A 20,892-nucleotide genomic window follows, 5' to 3' on the forward strand; every position below is an offset into this window, starting at 1 on the left:
CTGGCCATTGTAAATAGAGCTGCAGTGAGCACTTTGGGACATGACTCTTCTTGAATTATGGTTTTCTCAGGGTATATGCCCAGTAGTGGGACTGCTGGGTCATATGGTAGTTCTACTTGTAGTTTTTTAAGGAACCTCCATATTTTTCTCCATAGTGGCTGTACCAACTCACATTGCCACCAGCAGTGCAAGAGTGTTCCCTTTTCTCCACACCCTCTCCAGCGTTTATTGTTTCTAGATTTTTTGATGATGGCCATTCTGACTGGTGTGAGATGATATCTCATTGTAGTTTTGATTTGCATTTCTCTAATAATTAATGATATTGAGCATTCTTTCATGTGTTTGTTGGCAATCTGTATATCTTCTTTGGAGAAATGTCTATTTAGGTCGTCTGCCCATTTTTGGATTGGGTTGTTCGTTTTTTTGTTATTGAGCTGCATGAGCTGCTTGTAAATTTTGGAGATTAATCCTTTGTCAGTTGCTTCATTTGTAAATATTTTCTCCCATTCTGAGGGTTGTCTTTTCGTCTTGTTTATGGTTTCCTTTGCTGTGCAAAACTTTGAGGTTTCATTAGGTCCCATTTGTTTATTTTTGTTTTTATTTCCATTTCTCTAGGAGGTGGGTCAAAAAGGATCTTGCTGTGATTTATGTCATAGAGTGTTCTGCCTAGGTTTTCCTCTAAGAGTTTGATAGTTTCTGGCCTTACATTTAGGTCTTTAATCCATTTTGAGCTTATATTTATGTATGGTGTTAGGGAGTGTTCTAATCTCATACTTTTACATGTACCTGTCCAGTTTTCCCAGCACCACTTATTGAAGAGGCTGTCCTTTCTCCACTGTACATTGCTGCCTCCTTTATCAAAGATAAGGTGACCATATGTGCGTGGGTTTATCTCTGGGCTTTCTATCCTATTCCATTGATCTATCTTTCTGTTTTTGTGCCAGTACCATACTGTCTTCCTTACTGTAGCTTTGTAGTATTGTCTGAAGTCAGGGAGTCTGATTCCTTCAGCTCCGTTTTTCATTCTAAAGATTGCTTTGGCTCTTTGGGGCCTTTTGTGTTTCCATACAAATTGTGAAATTTTTTGTTCTAGTGCTGTGAAAAATGCCAGTGGTAGTTTGATAGGGATTGCATTGAATCTGTAGATTGCTGTGGGTAGTATAGTCATTTTCACAATGTTGATTCTTCCAATCCAAGAACATGGTATATCTCTCCATCTATTTGTATCATCTTTAATTTCTTTCATCAATGTCTTATACTTTTCTGCATACAGGTCTTTTGTCTCCTTAGGTAGATTTATTCCTAGATATTTTATTCTTTTTGTAGCAATGGTGAATGGGAGTGTTTTCTTGATTTCAGTTTCAGATTTTTCATCATTAGTGTGTAGGAATGCCAGAGATTTCTGTGCATTAATTTTGTATCCTGCTACTTTACCAAATTCATTGATTAGCTCTAGTAGTTTTCTGGTAGCATCTTTAGGATTCCCTATGTATAGTATCATGTCATCTGCAAATAGTGACAGCTTTACTTCTTCTTTTCCGATTTGGATTCCTTTTATTTCCTTTTCTTCTCTGATTGCTGTGGCTAAAACTTCCAAAACTATGTTGAATAAGAGTGGTGAGAGTGGGCAACCTTGTCTTGTTTCTGATCTTAGTGGAAATGCTTTCAGTTTTTCACCTTTGAGGATGATCTTGGCTGTGGGTTTGTCATATATGGCCTTTATTATGTTGAGGAAAGTTCCCTCTATGCCTACTTTCTGGAGGGCTTTATCATAAATGGGTGTTGAATTTTGTCGAAAGCTTTCTCTGCATCTATTGAGATGATCATCTGGTTTTTCTCCTTCAATTTGTTAATATGGTGTATCACGTTGATTCATTTTGCATATATTGAAGAATCCTTGCATTCCTGGGATAAACCCCACTTGATCATGGTGTATGATCCTTTTAATGTGCTGTTGGATTTTGTTTGCTAGTATTTTGTTGAGGATGTTTGCATATATGTTCATCAGTGTTATTGGTCTATAATTTTTTTCTTTTTGTGATATCTTTTTCTGGTTTTGGTATCAGGGTGATGGTTGTTTTGTAGCATGAGTTTGGGAGTGTTCCTCCCTCTGCTATATTTTGGAAGAGTTTGAGAAGGGTAGGTGTTAGCTCTTCTCTAAATGTCTGACAGAATTCGCCTGTGAAGCCATCTGGTCCTGGGCTTTTGTTTGTTGGAAGATTTTTAATCACAGTTTCAATTTCAGTGCTTGTGATTGGTCTGTTCATATTTTCTATTTCTTCCTGATTCAGTCTTGGCAGGTTGTGCATTTCTAAGAATTTGTCCATTTCTTCCAGGTTTTCCATTTTATTGGCATAGAGTTGCTTGTAGTGATATCTCATGATCTTTTGTATTTGTGCAGTGTCAGTTGTTACTTCTCCTTTTTCATTTCTAATTCTGTTGATTTGAGTCTTCTCCCTTTTTTCTTGATGAGTCTGGCTAATGGTTTATCAATTTTGTTTATCTTGTCAAAAAAACAGCTTTTAGTTTTATTGATCTTTGCTATTGTTTCCTTCATTTCTTTTTCATTTATTTGTGATCTGATTGTTATGATTTCTTTCCTTCTGCTAACTTTGGGGATTTTTTGTTCTTCTTTTTGTAATTGCTTTAGGTGCAAGGTTAGATTGTTTATTCGAGATGTTTCCTGTTTCTAAGGTAGGAGTGCATTGCTATAAACTTCCCTCTTAGAACTGCTTTTCTGCATCCCATATGTTTTGGGTCGTCGTGTCTCCATTGTCATTTCTTTCTAGGTATTTTTTGATTTCCTCTTTGATTTCTTCAGTGATGTCTTGGTTATTAAGTAGTGTATGGTTTAGTCTTCATGTGTTTGTATTTTTTACAGATCTTTTCCTGTATTTGATATCTAGTCTCATAGTCTTGTGGTCGGAAAACATACTTGATACAATTTCAATTTTCTTAAATTTACCAAGGCTTGATTTGTGATCCAAGATATGATCTATCCTGGAGAATGTTCCATGAGCACTTGAGAAGAAAGTGTATTCTGTTGTTTTTGGATGGAATGTCCTATAAATATCAATTAAGTCCATCTTGTTTAATGTATCATTTAAAGGTTCAGTTTCCTTATTTATTTTCATTTTGGATGATCTGTGCATTGAGAAAGTGTGGTGTTAAAGTCCCCTACTATGAATGTGTTACTGTCAATTTCCCCTTTATGGCTGTTAGTATTTGCCTAATGTATTGAGGTGCTCGTATATTGGATGCATAAATATTTACAATTGTTATATCTTCTTCTTGGATCGATCCCTTGATGATTATGTAGTGTCCTTCTTTGTCTCTTGTAATAGTCTTTAAGTCTATTTTTTCTGATATGAGAATTGCTACTCCAGCTTTCTTTTGATTTGCATTTGCATGGAATATCTTTTTCCATCCCCTCACTTTCAGTCTGTATGTGTCCCTAGGTCTGAAGTGGGTCTCTTGTAGGCAGCTTATATACGGGTCTTGGTTTTGTGTCCATTCAGCCAGTCTGTGTCTTTTGGTTGGAGCATTTAATCCATTTACATTTAAGGTAATTATCGATATGTATGTTCCTATTACCATTTTCTTAATTGTTTTGGGTTTGTTATTGTAGGTCTTTTCCTTCTCTTACGTTTCCTACCTAGAGAAGTTCCTTTAGCATTTGTTGTAAAGCTGGTTTGGTGGTGCTGAATTCTGTTAGCTTTTGCTTTTCTGTAAAGGTTTTAATTGCTCCATCAAATCTGAATGAGATCCTTGCTGGGTAGAGTATTCTTGGTTGTAGGTTTTTCTCCTTCATCACATTAAATATGTCTTGCCACTCCCTTCTGGCTTGCAGAATTTCTGCTGAAAGATCAGCTGTTAACCTTATGGGGATTCCCTTGTGTGTTATTTGTTGTTTTTCCCTTGCTGCTTTTAACATGTTTACTTTGTATTTAATTTTTGACAGTTTGATTAATATGTGTCTTGGCGTGTTTCTCCTTGGATTTATCCTGTATGGGACTCTCTGTGCTTCCTGGACTTGATTAACTATTTCCTTTCCCATATTAGGGAAGTTTTCAACTATAATCTCTTCAAATATTTTCTCAGTCCCTTTCTTTTTCTCTTCTTCTTCTGGACCCCTATAATTCGAATGTTGGTGTGTTTAGTGTTGTCCCAGAGGTCTCTGAGACTGTCCTCAGTTCTTTTTATTCTGTTTTCTTTATTCTGCTCTGCAGTAGTTATTTCCACTATTTTATCTTCCAGGTCACTTATCCGTTCTTCTGCCTCAGTTATTCTGCTATTGATCCCTTCTAGAGTATTTTTAATTTCATTTATTGTGTTGTTCATCATTGCTTGTTTCCTCTTTAGTTCTTCTAGGTCCTTGTTAAATGTTTCTTGCATTTTCTCTATTCTATTTTCAAGATTGTGGATCATCTTTACTATCATTATTCTGAATTCTTTTTCAGGTAGACTGCCTATTTTCTCTTCATTTGTTAGGTCTGGAGGGTTTTTATCTTGCTCTTTCCTCTGCTATGTGTTTTCCTGTCTTCTCATTTTGCTTATCTTACTGTGTTAGGGGTCTCCTTTTTGTAGGCTGCGGGTTCGTATTTCCTGTTTTTTTTGTGTCTGTCCCCAGTGGCTAAAGTTGGTTTGGTGGGCTGTGTAGGCTTCCTGGTGGAGGGAACTAGTGCCTGTGTTCTGGTGGATGAGTCTGGATCTTGTCTTTCTGGTGCACAGGTCCATGTCTGGTGGTGTGTTTTGGGGTGTCTGTGGCCTTACTTTGATTTTGGGCACCCTCTCTCCTAATGGGTGGGGTTGTGCTTCTGTCTTGCTAGTTGTTTGCCATAGGGTGTCCAGCACTTTAGCTTGCTGGTCGTTGAGTGAAGCTGGGTGTTGGTGTTGAGATGGAGATCTCTGGGAGAATTTTGCCGTTTGATATTACGTGGAGCTGGGAGGTCTCTTGTGGACTAGTGTCCTGAAGTTGGTTCTCCCACATCAGAGGCACAGCATTGACTCTTGGCTGCAGCACCAAGAGCCTTTCATCCACATGGCTCAGAATAAAAGAGAGAAAAAGTAGAAAGAAGGAAAGAAAGAGGATAAAATAAAATAAAGATACAATAAAATAAAGTTATTAAAATAAAAAATAATTATTAAGAAAAAATATTTTTAAAAAAATAAAAACAAAAACATACAAACGAACAAAAAAACGGACGGACAGAACCCTAGGACAAATGTTGAAAGCAAAGCTTTATACAGACAAAATCTCACACAAAAGCATACACATACACACTCACAAAAAGAGGAAAAGGGGTAAAAATAATAAATCTTGCTCTCAAAGTCCACCTCCTCAATTTGGGATGATTCGTTGTCTATTCAGGTATTCCATGATGCAGCGTACATCAAGTTGATTGTGAAACTTTAATCCGCTGCTCCTGAGGCTGCTGGGAGAGATTTCCCTTTCTCATCTCTGTTCTCACAGCTCCCAGGGGCTCAGCTTTGGATTTGGCCCCACCTCTGTGTGTAGGTCGCTGGAGGCCGTCTGTTCTTCGCTCAGACAGGACGGGGTTAAAGGAGCAGCTGATTCCGGGGCTCTGGCTCACTCAGGCCGGGCGGAGGGAGGGGCACGGAGTGCGGGGCGAGCCTGCGGTGGCAGAGGTCATCGTGACGTTGCACCAGCCTGAGGCTCGCCCTGCGTTCTCCCAGGGAAGTTGTCCCTGGATCCCGGGACCCTGGCAGTGTCGGGGTGCACAGGCTCCCAGAAGGGAAGTGTGGATCGTGACCTGTGGTCGCACACAGGCTTCTTGGTGGCAGCAGCAGCAACCTTAGCGTCTCATGCCCCGTCTCTGGGGTCCGCGCTGTTAGCTGCGGCTCACGCCCGTCTCTGGAGCTCTTTTAAGCACTGCTCTTAATCCCCTCTCCTCGTGCACCAGGAAACAAAGAGGTAAGAGAAAATCTCTTGCCTCTTTGGCAGGTCCAGATATTTCCCCGGACTCCCTCCTGGCTAGCTGTGGCGCACTAGCCCCCTTCAGGCTGTGTTCACGCCGCCAACCCCAGTCCTCTCCCTGCAATCCGACCGAAGCCCGGGCCTCAGTTCCCAGCCCCACCCGCACCAGCGGGTGAGCAGACAAGCCTCTCGGGCTGGTGAGTGCCAGTCGGCACCGATCCTCTGTGCAGGAATCTCTCCGCTTTGCCCTCTGCACCCCTGTTGCTGTGCTCTCCTCCGTGGCTCCAAAGCTTCCCCACTCCGCCACCCGCAGTCTCCACCCACGAAGGGGCTTCCTAGTGTGTGGAGACCTTTCCTCCTTCACAGCTTCCTCCCACTAGTGCAGGTCCCGTCCCTATTCTTTTGTCTCTGTTTATTCTTTTTTCTTTTGCCGTACCCAGGTACGTGGGGAGTTTCTTGCCTTTTGGGAGGTCATCTTGTTTGGGTTCATCTTGATATCCTCTGTGTTTCCAGTACTTGGATATCTGTTTCCTTTTTCAGTTTTAAGAAGTTTTCAGTCATAATTTCATCAAATACAATTTCAACCCTTTTTCTCTCTCTTCTCCTTCTGGACCCCTATAATGCGAATGTTGGTACACTTAATACTGTCCCACAGATCTCTTAAACTGCTCTCATTTTGCTGCTCTGATCGGGCAGTTTCCATAATTCTGTCTTCCAGATCACTTTTGCATTTTTCTGTATCACCTAGTTTGCTGTTAATTCCTTCTAGTGTATAGTTCATTGCTGTTATTGTATTCTTCAATACAATAATTGACTGGTTCTTTTTAATATTTTCTAGTTCCTTGTTAATATTCTCACTGTGTTCATCTATTCTTTTCCCTAATTCCATTAGCATCCTTATTACTGGTGTTGTAAATTCTTTATCTGGTAAATTATTTATTTCTGTTTCATTAGTGTTCCCCCCTGCCCCGCCCAGGCTTTGTTCTTCTCTTTCAATGAGACCAATTTCTCTGTCTTCTCATTTTGCTTAACTTTCTTTGTCTCTATGAAATTAGGTGAAACAGTGATGCATTGCAGTCTTGAATGTGTCCTTATGTGGGAGTGTTCTTATACAGTATGTATGTGCCCAGTGGCTTTGGTGGGAGAGAGAGCTGGATTTGATGTGAACACAAGTCACATCTTTCCTCAGGGTGTGCTGGCAGTTCTCATTTTGGTAGGAGGTGGGATAGGAGTTGGAGGGGCTAGGGCTGGACCCAGGTGTGAGTTGGGTCTTCCTCTCTGCTTGATGGCTGTCACTGCCCTATTGGGAGCAAGGTCAGGTCTCAAGTTGCTGGAGCAGAAGCCCTGAGGGTTAGGTCCAAGGTGGCTCCATTCCCTTTAAGTTTGTACCCCTCCCCCTCCCAGCATCGGCACCCTCACCCCAGAAAGGAACAGTGCTGGAACAAGAGGGGCTGGTGTGGGCACTCAGTGCATGTTCAGGTGTGGGCTGTGGTGGTGAGGCCTGGGTCAGAGATCTGTACTGCTTCTGATGTGCTGCCTGTATAAGCACCAGTAATGGCTGCCCTTACCCTACTCAGACGCTGCTTTGAGTCTAAGCCACCTTTGTCTCTCATAGCTGGGCTCTTTCTTCTGTCTCTGCCACAGGGCAAGGAGCTATACCCAGGAGCTATGCCACAGGGCAAGTGGGGCCTGTGTGGGCACTTGGCATGTGTTGGGGCACAGGCTGTGGCGGTCTGGCTGCAGACAGAAATGGAGCTTTTTCTGATGAGTTGACTGTGTCAGCGTTAGTAATGGCTGTCCCCACCCTTCTCAGATGCTGCTTCAGGTCTGAGACACATCTGTGTCTCACAGCTAAGCTCCCAAGCTGGGCTGGAACACTCAGTAGCTCAGGTTGAGGTGCACACAGAGCGGTGTAGGAAATCTGCCCCCACTGCTCTGCTTCAGGAACAAGTGAGTGTGCACAGACTCCTCATGAATGGAGTTTACGGCTTTAGCTGTTACATTAAGGTGCATGATCCATGTTGAGTTAATTTTTGTGTATGGTATGAGGCAGGGGTTCAGCTCCTTTCTTTTGCATGTAAATATACAGTTGTCCCAGCACTGTTTATTGAAACGACTACTTATTCTTTCTGCATTGAGTTGTCTAGACACCTTTGTTGAAAATTAATTGACTGTGAATTTAAGGGTTTATTTTTGAACTCTCAATTCTATTGATCTATATGTCTATTCTTATGCCAGTAACACACTTTCTTGTAGCTTTTTAGTAAGTTTTGAAATTGGAAAGTGTGAGTCCTCCAGTTTTGTTCTTTTTAAAGATTACCTTGGTTATTTTGTGTTCCTTGTATTTTCATATGAATTTTAGGTTTATCTTGTCAATGTCTGCAAAAAATACAGCTGGCATTTTGATAGGAGTTGTACTGAATTTAGAGTTTAATTTGGGGGAATATTGCAGTCATAACAATATTAAGTCTTCCAGTCCATGACATGGAAAGTCTTTCCATTTATTTAAGTCTTTTAATGATGTTTTGTAATTTTCAGTGTAGAAGTCTTGCACTTATTTTGTTAGATTCATTACTAAATATTTTATTTTTGATTCTATTGTATATAATATTGTTTCCTTAATTTTATTTTTATACTGTTCATTGCAAGTGTATAGGTATACGATTCATTTTTGCACATTAACATTGCATCCTGCAACCTTGCTCATCTCATATATTAGCTCTATTTTTTTTTTTTTAGTGAATTCCTTAGGATTTTCTGTATACCAGATCATCTTATACTCAAATAGATAGTTTTACTTCTTTTCCAATTTAGATGCCTTTTATTTATTTTCCTTACTGAATAGAAGTGAAAGAGGATATTCTTGTCGTATTCCTGATCACAGGGAGAAAGCATTTAGACTTTCACCATTAAGTATGATCTTAACTGTGGGTTTTTCATAGATCCCCTTTATCAGGTTGAAGAATATTTTTTTTGACTGAAATTTAATGTCTCTGAGTATTTATTCCTTACCAATCCTACAATGAATAAAAATGGGAATGAAAGTTCAACTCACATTTGGGTAGTAAGAGCTAGAGAACCTTGAGGAACGTAGCTGGACAATTAGACCAAGGGTGATATACTGTCATTTTTCCTGTGCATTATGCTTTTAAAAGAGGTGATATGATGAAACTGGGTCTTCCTAGTAAGGTAATTTTTTTCATACTTAATGTAGAAATGGTCCTCCTCTATTAAATTACTTTTTAGAAATCATACCTCATGGCTATAAGTGTCTCATGAGTTTGGGTAATGCTCAGTATTTAGTGTGAACTATAGTTTTTCTAAATCATTTATGTGGCAATCCTTTATCTTAGACTTGAATGACCATTGCTATACATTTATAAGATATTTAGTGATGTTTAACATCAAAGGTAGCCTTATGCTTCATTTGGGCTATAGAGGTATTTGTGATATAGTTAGTCATAAAGTCATCTTGATGGCAATAAATAAACCAAGGGGTTCTTGCTGACTCTGGTGTGCTATATAGAATGCATTTTCGAATGGTTTATTTCTGCATTAGAGGAAAACACCAACCTTCTGGGGGTTGTCCACATTCCAGCATCTTGTGTCTGTTGTATTTATGATGGAAACAAGGCTAAAAAAGAGTATTTAGTCATCTGCTGTTTCCATTTGGTGCTAAACACATACTTTTCTCTAGAGTGCAAGAATGCTAATTTATTTCATGTACCAGGGTGGATTGCAGCCATTCCTGGAGACATGAGTATTTAAATTGGCAAAAACTAAACAGCGAATACTCTGCATATAGAAGATACGTTCTCAGTATCTAGTTCTTGAGTAAGGCAAAATCTTTGTTAATTAGGGATCTGGATTTTAAATACAACTTACCTTCTAATAGGCAGGCATATACAATTGACCTTTCAACTACAGCCACAGCCATTATGTTTTGAGTTTAGAAGCTTTTTCTATGCATTCTGGTAAGTATGAAATATGACATAAGTAAAACTCACAAGTAAATTGTGAGCTATCCAGGTAAACATGTTCTGAGATCTGTCTTTGGAATGAGAGATAAAAGGGAGCAATAGGTTTTGTACTATCTATTTCTGTGCCCTTTATCTGTCTTCTCAGGTATAACTAGACAGTTTCTGGCATTTTATTCCCATATGTGATAGGATAATTTTTATATGTGTGAGATGTTTCAAATTAATTGCAAGTTTTTAATTTGAGTTGATGTTCATTCATTCATTAATAAACATTTGTCAGATACCTTTCATGTGCCCTCATGGAGCTTACATTCCAGTGAAGAAGACAGAAAACAAACATGGTAAATAACTATAATATAAAGTATATTAGTGATAAATAGTAGTAAGAAGAAAATAAAGCAGGGAAAGAAGTATGGCATGTTGAGAGTGAAATTGTTGGATGAATTTTTAGATAGAGTGGCTAGAGGAGGTCTCACTGAAAAGTTGATTTTTGAGTAAAGACTCAAAAGAAGTGAGAGAGTGAGCCAGTCATGGATCCAGAAGAGTGTTCCAGCAATGGGATGGCCTAGGGTAGGGATGGGATATTCCTAGATTTTTAGAGAACCAGCAAGGAGGTCCATGTTGCTGGATCACAGTGAACAAAGGGAGTAGTAAGGATGAGGTCAGAAAGATATATAGGATGGTTTGAGCAAAGCAGTGACATGATGACTTGCTAGAAGTGATAAGATGCCAAATTCTAGATAAATGAGGGTAAAGGTGATAGAATTTGCTGACAGACTAGATGTGAGATTTGAGAGAAAGAGAAGTAAAGGCTGACAACAAGGTTTTTGGTTTGGTCAACTGGAAGAACTGCTACTGAACTGGTGAAGACTGGTAGTAGTGGTTTGAGGGGTATTTTCAGGAGCTCAGGTTTTGATATGCTATGTTTGAGAAGCATATTAGAGAGCCAGCTGACTTTTGTGTGAGATTTTTTGGCTCTCTTTTACCTGGTGCATTTTGAAATGCTCACCTGCCTCTCTATGAAGCAGTTCCTAACCTATGCATGCTTTTCCTTACACTTCCTATAGTAATTCTGATCTATTCCAACATTTTATTTTAGCATATTATTATTTAACAATTTCTAGAGAGCAGAGGACTTCAGAGTGGGTGCTTATTTTTACTTTGTATTTCCTTCTAGCTCTTAGTTCAGTTCCACTGTATAAATACTTCTTGAAATCAGTATCTAAGAATACTCAAAAGTTAACAAGATTATTAACCTAAATTATTTCTGTTTTCCTCAATCAGATGGATCTGATTGTTGGTCAAGGTAGGGAGCACTAACTTAACTTTCTGAAAAGCATGGCAAATATGGGATATCTTACATGCATTTCCTCAAGGTCTTGCCTCCTGCTGGGGAATGTAATTAGAAATCAGATATTTTTCAGAACAACCTGGGATACACAGCAATAAGTACTGAATGGCACACTTACATGTAAGTGCTAAAAACTGTCATCAACAGCTAGTCCAGAACACTTGGAAGAATAGTTCATAGGCAAATCTAGTTAGCCTAATTGGGAACACAATTAAAGAAGAACATTTCCATTCTAGAATGAGTATACCTTAGCTTTTTGCAGTTGTGATTTCCTTTTCCAAAATTCAAAATTTTATCTCATGGAAAAGTAAATTATCTTAAGGCAGTAACCCTCAAAGTTTTCTCATGTCTTTAAAGTTGTATTATTAATTCATTGGTCATTCTGTGCCAGCTCCTATACAAGGCCCAGGGAATGAAAGAATTAAGACATCATTTTGGCTCCAATAGGAACTCTTAATTCAGTGAGAGACACAGATGTATCCATGAATAAATATAGCAAATGGTAATGGTTTAATAAGTCCTAGATTAGTGCTGTGTAAGTACTATTGGAACACATGAGTGTGTCCGTGGATGATAGAACATGAGAATCCAAATTGTCTTGAAGGATGAATGGACATATAGCAGGAGATATGCGGGGAGGCAGGGACATAGCTCATGCAAAGGCACCTGTAGAACCTCATGTGATTCTGTGTGGCTGGAGAAAAGGGTGCCTGTGAGAGAAGTGGTAGAATGTAAGGCTAGAGAGAGAAGCTGGAGTCCAGATCATGCTTGTCTGTAATAAACAATATGAGAGATATTGTGTTAATTAACAGTCACTTGAAAAATTTAAATTGGGGAGTGAGGATCATATTTGAAGTTTAGAGAGACTCCTCTGATTGTGTTATTAACAAAATATCGTATTAGTCAAAAAGTTGTCTTTAATATTTCTCTAATTTGTTCTGTCCTCTGTGTTTTCACAAGCACTTCCTCTGTTTTCTCCCTAATCATTTCCCCACTAGACTACTACTAGTAATGAGGACGAGAACAAAGGGTACTTACTGGAGAAATATTTAATGAGGAGAATAACAGATCTCACCTAATGGCTGGGATGAAGGAATGGAAGGGTCAAGGATATTCCTTAAGTTTATTGTTAGTCAGCTGGATATTGGGGCCCTTCAGTCTGAGAATGTTGGAGGAGAAACATATTTGGGAGTGTGTATAAGAAAAGCAATGGGTTCAATTTTGGGCATGTATATTTTGAGATCCAACTTGAGTTATGCTCCTGGAGCTCAGTAGAGAGATCACTACCTGTCAATTTAAATTCAGTATTGTCATTTAAGGAGACAGGGGAGAAATATTTAAGGAGGGAATATGGCCAATAGTTTGTTGTATAGAGAGAGGTCAAGTAAGAAAATGCTGGAAAAATGTTTCACATTAAATTAGGTAACCTCATTAATACCCTGTGAGGTATTAATTATTATTAATAATAATTATTAAATATTATATTATTAATTATTTAATAATTATTAATTATTATCCCCATTTTGTAGCTGAAGTAAGGTTAATTATTACAATCAAAAGCTCCTGCTATTGGAGTGCTTTTGTGTTGGAATTGTAACCCCAAAGTTCCTTCTATTTTCCTGATGAGACAGACTTCCTGCCTTGGAGTTGCTCAGCGTTTGCCTCATTTCACCCTTAGCTTTTAAGTCACACCTTGTAGCAGGTTTTTCAAGCCTGTTGAATTAAACGTAAAAGCCAAAAAGTTTTTTGCTCTGGGAAAAGCAACCATTAAGTTATCACTACTAAGATGCTATGTTTAGAGTTGTTATTTTATCAAAGGTAGATTACAATAGTGAAGATGATACTTATTAATTTTACTCTTTCATCATGTATCATTCACTTATATTTTGGGGCAAACTAAATGACCTTATCAATCACATTTGAATTTAGTGTTATAATTTTTGCCTGAGGTTATCTTATTAGTCTTATTCTGAAACTCAATTAAGGAATAAGTTTCTAATCTGCGTTATATTAGGTGTGACAGTTATTTGTCAAGAAGGTATGCCTGAAATGTGTATTTTCTTTTGGGCTACTACAGAACTGTAGGGTTTTAGGAAAGTCCTTAGACAGACTTTGTGAGAGATAATGAAGCTACTGACAATAACAAAAAGAATAGCATTGGGTAGAAAGAGTGGTAAGACAGGAGCCAATCCTGGATCTTGTTTATAGCTGGGCCATTAAATGAGAAAGAATAGAGAGTGCTTTCATGTAGGAAGCATTATAGCTATTTAATAAATGTTGGCTTTCTTAAAAACAATTACCACTACCACTTTTTATTAATTAAAAAAAATAATAGCACTTTTTGTATCTCCTCATGGGATTCTTTGTGAAAGAGTGACTGGAAACATGTTAAACAGGATAAGCCACTCCATGAACGTAAGGGATTATTAACTAGGAAGTTGCATCAACATCTCTGAGTTTGGATCCCATTTATACTAAATGATGCTATTTGCTTTCTTAGATGCACCAGAATATTTGGAAAATGGTGATTTATTTCTGACAAGTGAGTCACAGAAACTTAAATAAGGAATTGTAAGGATAATGATATTTATTGATCCTTGACTAGATGTTAAAATCCAACTTAACTCCCATTGGTGTTAATTAATCTATACGGGAAAAGTTTTCTGATTTATGGATATTTGAATTTTGTTAGATTAAGTGATGAAGTATACACACAAATGGAAGGAAAGCATGAAGTATAGCAATTAGATCTTACTGAAGTAGCTCATTATTTTTATGTTTTTCTGCTTATTCTTTTTCCTTTAATCATGACACATGACTTCAGATAGAATTTTTTTTAGGTATAAATTCAAGGCAAATAATAGATGAATACATAGTATTGTATTTGTTTCAGATAGATAGAAAATGAAATGAATATAGTGTGTTTCTGAACTTTACATATACATTTTCTTAACTGACACAGTAGTCTGCATTAGAATTAAGTAATATTGCTTTCCTAGGAGGTTCCTTTGGAGGTATTAATATTCACTTTGGTGTATTACAACTACTTAAGACATGCATTAATGGCCCAGAGTATATACTTTGGGGATATCTTGATACAATCATTATATGGTTTCTTAGTTTTCTATTTGAATTTGAAGAATTCTTTAATTTTCTCCTTTATTGAATTTGTCCTACTAACATGAAATAGAAAATGGGAAATAAGTGTAGAAAAGCAGTGAAGATCTCTCTCTGCTGCTTAACAATGTTTTGATTGTAAAATCTTGCATATTTTCAATCTTTTTTTTTTTTTTCCTTCAGAACCTTCTTTTTATCTCTGTAGTCTACTCTTGTTTCACCATCCTATATCCCTCAGCTCAGTTAAGGCTAAGTATTCAACTTCCTAATTTATTTTGGAGAAAAACATTAAAATTAGCAGGTGTTTGCACTATTTTGTTTTCTGATAGAACATGAAGCTGCCCACTGACCAATGATGCAGTTAGCAGGCAACATCTTGGCAGAGAGAAGATTGGGGATAGAAGTCAACGAAGAATGGAATCCAAATAGCAAATTGTCCATCAGGCTTTTCTCTGCATGTCTTCTTAGTCTTAAGAAAACAAAACTACGGGCTTCCCTGGTGGCGCAGTGGTTGAGAGTCCACCTGCCGATGCAGGGGACACGGATTCGTGCCCCGGTCCGGGAGGATCCCACATGCCGCGGAGCAGCTAGGCCCGTGAGCCATGGCTGCTGAGCCTGCGCGTCCGGAGCCTGTGCCCCGCAAAAGGAGAGGCCACAACAGTGAGAGACCCGCGTACCGCAAAAAAAAAAAAAAAAAGAAAAAAAAAACTACTCTTTATGATCTCCCTTCCCTCCACTACCAGAGAAGTGGGTTTGTCAGCTCCAGAAACTTCATTCTTCATTTAAACACCTGGAAGAGAAACTCAGTAATTTGCATGTAGTTCTGCTTTGTTGAGCAGAGTATCTGCTGAGCTATTCTACTTGGGCAGGGAGGTAGCTTAGTAAGGAAGTTTTCTCTGATTTTTTGAAATGTGGGTTTGTTCAAGGGTATGTGGAATCAATTGCTGTGAAAATCCTTTAGCTTTGCCCTTTCTGATGGGTAAGCTATCGGAGCTTTCCTTTTTTATTTTTCAAACATTTAGATTTTTTTCTTTTTTAGACAGAAGCCCTTAAGTTGGTAGAAGATACTTGCAAATGGACTGCATATCCAATGTTTTCATCCTTCCCTAAATATCATGGGAAATGTAACATGACAGGTCTATAGCTTATTTATACCAGTGAATATTTGCTTGGCTTTATTAACACTTTTGTTTTGTCTGATTTTGTATAAACTTTAAAAACTGAAGTATAACATACGTACATAAAAATGTACAGCTTATACACATACAGGTCAATGAATTCTCCAAGCCAAACACACCACCTGCAAGGTAACAAGCACCCAGATCAAGAAACAGAAAATTACCAAAATTCAAAAGATCCCTTATGCCCGTTTCCAGTCTCTAATCGCCCCTCAAGAATAAACACTATTCTGATTCCTAAAACTATAGATTAGTTTTGCCTGAGTTTGAACTTTATATAGATGGAATCAAGTAATATGTACTCTTTCGTGTCTGGTGTTTTTCATTCCATATTTCGTATTGTAGCATGTAACTGCATTTTGTTCATTCTCATTACTTTGGGTTGTCCCTAATTTGGGGCTCTATGAAGAGTGTTTCTATGAACACTTTTTTTATTTTTTTTTATTTTTTTTTTAAACATCTTTATTGGAGTATAATTGCTTTACAATGGTATGTTAGTTTCAGCTTCACAACAAAATGAATCAGTTATATATACACATATGTTCCCATATCTCTTCCCGCTTGCGTCTCCCTCCCTCCCACCCTCCCTATCCCACCCCTCTAAGTGGTCACAAAGCACCGAGCTGATCTCCCTGTGCTATGCGAACACTTTTATATGTCTTTTAATGAACATATGAAAATATTTCTGTAAGAGTGTATCTTCTCCCAGGAGTGGAATAGAGCTGGTTCATACACATTCATTAATATATACATATGTTTAGCTTCGGTAGGCACTGCTGGTTTTCCAAAGCAGTTATATCAATGGCTTCACTAACATTTGATGTACAGATAGGTATAATTTAATTTTACTCTTTAGCTTTCTGTGGCATTATCATGTACAAGTTTGTCTAGACTCTCCGGATTATGTATATTTTCCACACATTTGATTTCTTGGAATAATCATATCCCAAGTTTCTTATCCTTTCTGAGCATAACTTTCTCTTACTTATTTCTTATTCATTTGTCTATTTGTTTCTTCAAAAAAATGATTAAGTTCCTAATACATGCCATGTACTACTAGATAATGGATAAAAAATAAATAAGTTATAGTGCTTTCATTCAAGGGAAGTATAATGAAGTGAGAGAGACAGCAATATGAATATATATATATACATTTTATTAACATCTTTATTCTTTTTTTTTTTACATCTTTATTGGAGTACAATTGCTTTACAGTGGTGTGTTAGTTTCTGCTTTATAACAAAGTGAATCAGTTATACATATACATATGTTCCCATATCTCTTCCCTCTTGTGTCTCCCTCCCTCCCACTCTCCCTATCCCACCCCTCTAGGTGGTCACAAAGCACCGAGCTGATCTCCCTGTGCTATGCAGCTGCTTCCCACTAGCTATCTATTTTACATTTGGTAGTGTATATATGTCCGTGCCACTCTCTCGCTTTGTCCCAGCTTACCCTTCCCCCTCCCCATATCCTCAGGTCCATTCTCTAGTAGGTCTGTGTCTTTATTCCCATCTTACCCCTAGGTTCTTCATGACATTTTTTTTTTCTTAGATTCCATATATATGTGTTAGCATACGGTATTTGTCTTTCTCTTTCTGACTTACTTCACTCTGTATGACAGACTCTAGGGAGGTGGATGGAATAGATATCTTTTTAAGTGATTTCACTCAAATCTAAAAAGCTTCATCTTTGATCTGTTGTTTCTAGATTTAGTAAAGAAGTCCATTAACAACTTGTCAAATTCATTCATTATGTCTAGGTTATTAAAAAATCATGTGTATTCCAATATAAATTTCACTTTTTTGAAGTAAACAGACCCCATATTTTTAACTCCCTCATACAGAAGTCATCCTGTCTTCCAAATTGCTTTTCTTAAAAACATTTCTTTAATTCTTTTTTTTAAAGTATAGTGACCGTAATTATCCACAGTACTTTGGGTCCTAAACTCTAGGGTGTGCATGTGTTTTTGCTTGCTTCTTTGGTTTTTGGAGAGTTCAGTATCTTCTGATGTCCTTCTTGGTAATTTACAATACATATTTAGCTTCTTAGTCTAGAACACAAAATGTTCAGGTTTATATCTTCAAGAAACAACTTATGATGAATCCTAGGTTCTTCTCCTTATTGTAACATTCATCCTGGGTGAAGGCCCTGTAACCTTCACACACATGACTTCGGCTCCCAGCTATGAGTTAGTGATTCACAGATCTCTATTTCTAGCTTAAGTCTAGATCCATGTATAGTATATTTTAATTTGGATATTATGCTGGCATCTCACATTTCACAGATGACAAAAAGTACTTTACCTTTCTCTTCCAAATGCATTATTCATTCTGTATTCTCCATCTGGCTGAATGCATCACGATGTGCACAATGGTGAAAACAATTTTCTAGATGCTTCTAGATACCTCCACCCCCTTCCATCTAAGTATCACAGAGTCTTACTGTTTTTGCCTCCTAAATATTTCTGGATCCATCCTACTACAGCCTAGCAATAGTGTTCAGCGTTCAGGCACTCATTGTCTTTTACCTGGATTATTGCCTGGTCTCCCTGACTGAAATTTCATTCTCTCTAATCACTAAATGGTCACTGCTAGAGCAATCTTTGAAAGTACACATCTGAGCTTGTTTCTCTCGCAGTTCCTTAACATGGCATCTGCCTGCGTTTCTAGCTGGATTCATCACCATTCCTGCTTAGCGTCCCTATACTTGTAGTGCCACCTGCAGTAGCATGCATACTCCTTGCTCTGTTATGCCTCAGGCCTTTGCACATGCTGTTTTCCTTTTTTTTGGCACATGTCCTTTATTCATTTATTTTTTTAACATCTTTATTGGAGTATAATTGCTTTACAATTGTGTGTTAGTTTCTATTGTATAACAAAGTGAATCAGCTATACATATACGTATATCCCCGTATCTCCTCCCTCTTGAGTCTCCCTCCCACCCTCCCTATCCCACCCCTCTAGGTGGTCACAAAGCACCGAGCTGATCTGCCTGTGCTATGCGGCTGCTTCCCACTAGCTATTTATTTTACATTTGGTAGTATATATAAGTCCATGCCACTCTCTCACTTCATCCCAACTTACCCTTCCCCCTCCCCGTGTCCTCAAGTCCATTCTCTACATCTGCGTCTTTATTCCTGTCCTGCCCCTATATTCTTCAGAACCTTTCTGTTTTTTTTTTAGATTCCGTATATATGTGTTAGCATACGGTATTTGTTTTTCTCTTTCTGACTTACTTCACTCTGTATGACAGACTCTAGGTCCATCCACCTCATTACAAATAACTCAATTTTGTTTCTTTTTATGGCTGAGTAATATTCCATTGTATATATGTGCCACAACTTCTTTATCCATTCCTCTGTCCATGGACACTTAGGTTGCTTCCATGTCCTAGCTAAGAACAGTGGGTAGACAGCTACTTCTGTCTTCCCTACATCTTGTAAAACAGTTAATTACCCCCAAATCCTGCATGAAGTAGCAGACAGCCTTTATTTTCAGAAAGGAAGGAGCTAAAAATATAGTAGTGCTGCCATTTATTAACCTCAGGTAACATTATCCGAAGGTAGCAGAGTCATGGGATTTGCCATCAGAAGACTTAGGTTTACATCTGTTCTTTTATCAGCCTTTTAATCTCCTTAGACTAAATACTCATTTAGTTAAAATGGGGCTAATAACACCAGCCTTATTGCCTTAAAGGGTGTTGTGATGGTCAGTGAGATACTATCCAGAAGCACTTTATAAATTATAAGTCATTATACAACACAGGTCCTCACATCCTTGTGTAGTAGCAAATAAGAGAAATCCTTCCCACACAGGAAAGAGTATAACATAGCTGTTAGGATCATGGCTTAGCAGTTGCACTGACTTGGGTTACAATGCAAGAAATGCCACCATTTAGCTTTGTCAGTTGGCTCATGAACTCAGTCTCTCTAGATATCAGTTTTCTCATCTTTAAAAGGGAGAATAATATGTATCATGAGTTGTTATAAGGATTACATGAGATATTGTATGTGGAATGCATAAGTTATTGTTAAGTTCGCTTGAATTAGTTTTCTTTAAAATAAACTTTTTATTTATATTAATAATTTTAGATTTCCAGAAAGGTTGCAATGATAGTACAGAAATTTCCCATCCACTTTTCTTCTGATTTCCTTCATTGTTAATGTCTTACATTAGCCACAATGAACAAACATTGATGCATTACTATTAACTAAACTCTGGGCTTTTTTTGGAATTCATCAGTTTTCCCATTAATGTCTTTTTTTCTGTTCCAGGATCTGATCCAGGGTTCTATGCTGCATTTAGTTATCATGTCTCCCCAGTTTCCTCTGGTCTGTGACAGTTTATCAGTCAGTCTCTTTGTTTTTTGTGACCTTAACAGTCTTGACGGATACAGTCCAGGTATCATGTAGGATTTTCCCCAGTCTGGTTTTGTTTGTTGTTTTCCTCATGATTAGACTGAGACTGTGGGCTTTTGGAGAGAATTCCAGACAGATGGAGTACTCGTCTTGTCACAACATATCAAGGAGCACTCGCTAGCCATGTGACATCACTGATGATGTTAACATTCATCTCTTGGTTAAAGGAGTACTTGCCAGGGTTTTTCACTGTATATTGAGCTAGTTTTAACCAGTTGTCACTTATATAGGACTTTCTCTTTCCTCTCCTCCCACTGTTTGAAATGCTTTTCATTTATATTTATTGCAAATGTCATCTCTGAGGAAATATCTTCTCTGACCACCCAAGCTAAAGAGCTTCTCTTCTCAAGTCAGTCAGTGTTGTGTTTTCTCGATAGCATTTTTCATTACCTGAAATTGTCTTATGTATTGGTTTTACCTAGTTTATCTGTTTGTCTTTAGGCCCCCTCCCCCTCAAACAAGAACATAAGCTTCAGGAGAACAAGGTCCTTTCAGGATTGTTCACTTCTGTGCACTTGACATCTAAGCACAAGGGCTAGCATATACTAAATGCTCACTAACTATTTGTTTGAATAAATGTCAAAGAAAGAAAAATCCAGGATTAACTTATTAGCAAGTATTTCTGAAAAAGAGTGGAAGATAGCTGAATGGTGGGAAGTTTAATTTAGTATTCTTAACTTAATTGGTGTAGTTTTAACAAAAAAGTTCAATGCAATCATCACCATCTATGCAAATAAGTAATCAGCATCCTTGTAATTCAGGCTGTCTTATAATTCACTTCATAATGTGAAAGCCAAAGTATTTTTCTGACTTATAAGTATATGACTGACAAATGTAAGAGTTACTCAGTTACCACACATCTGTACCATTGTGACCTTTATTTGCTATGGCTTAGCTTTCCTATTACAGAA

General features: G+C 37.9%; 1 protein-coding gene across 1 annotated transcript in view; it reads left to right on the forward strand.

Annotated features, from left to right (window-relative positions):
* CTNNA3 (catenin alpha 3) overlaps nt 1-20,892 on the forward strand; it is a 486,398-nt gene that overhangs the window by 415,762 nt on the left and 49,744 nt on the right. The gene's annotated exons all lie outside the window — the stretch shown is intronic.

The sequence above is a fragment of the Tursiops truncatus genome, chromosome 16 (assembly GCF_011762595.2).
Source record: "Tursiops truncatus isolate mTurTru1 chromosome 16, mTurTru1.mat.Y, whole genome shotgun sequence".
NCBI classification, from domain to species: Eukaryota; Metazoa; Chordata; class Mammalia; order Artiodactyla; family Delphinidae; genus Tursiops; species Tursiops truncatus.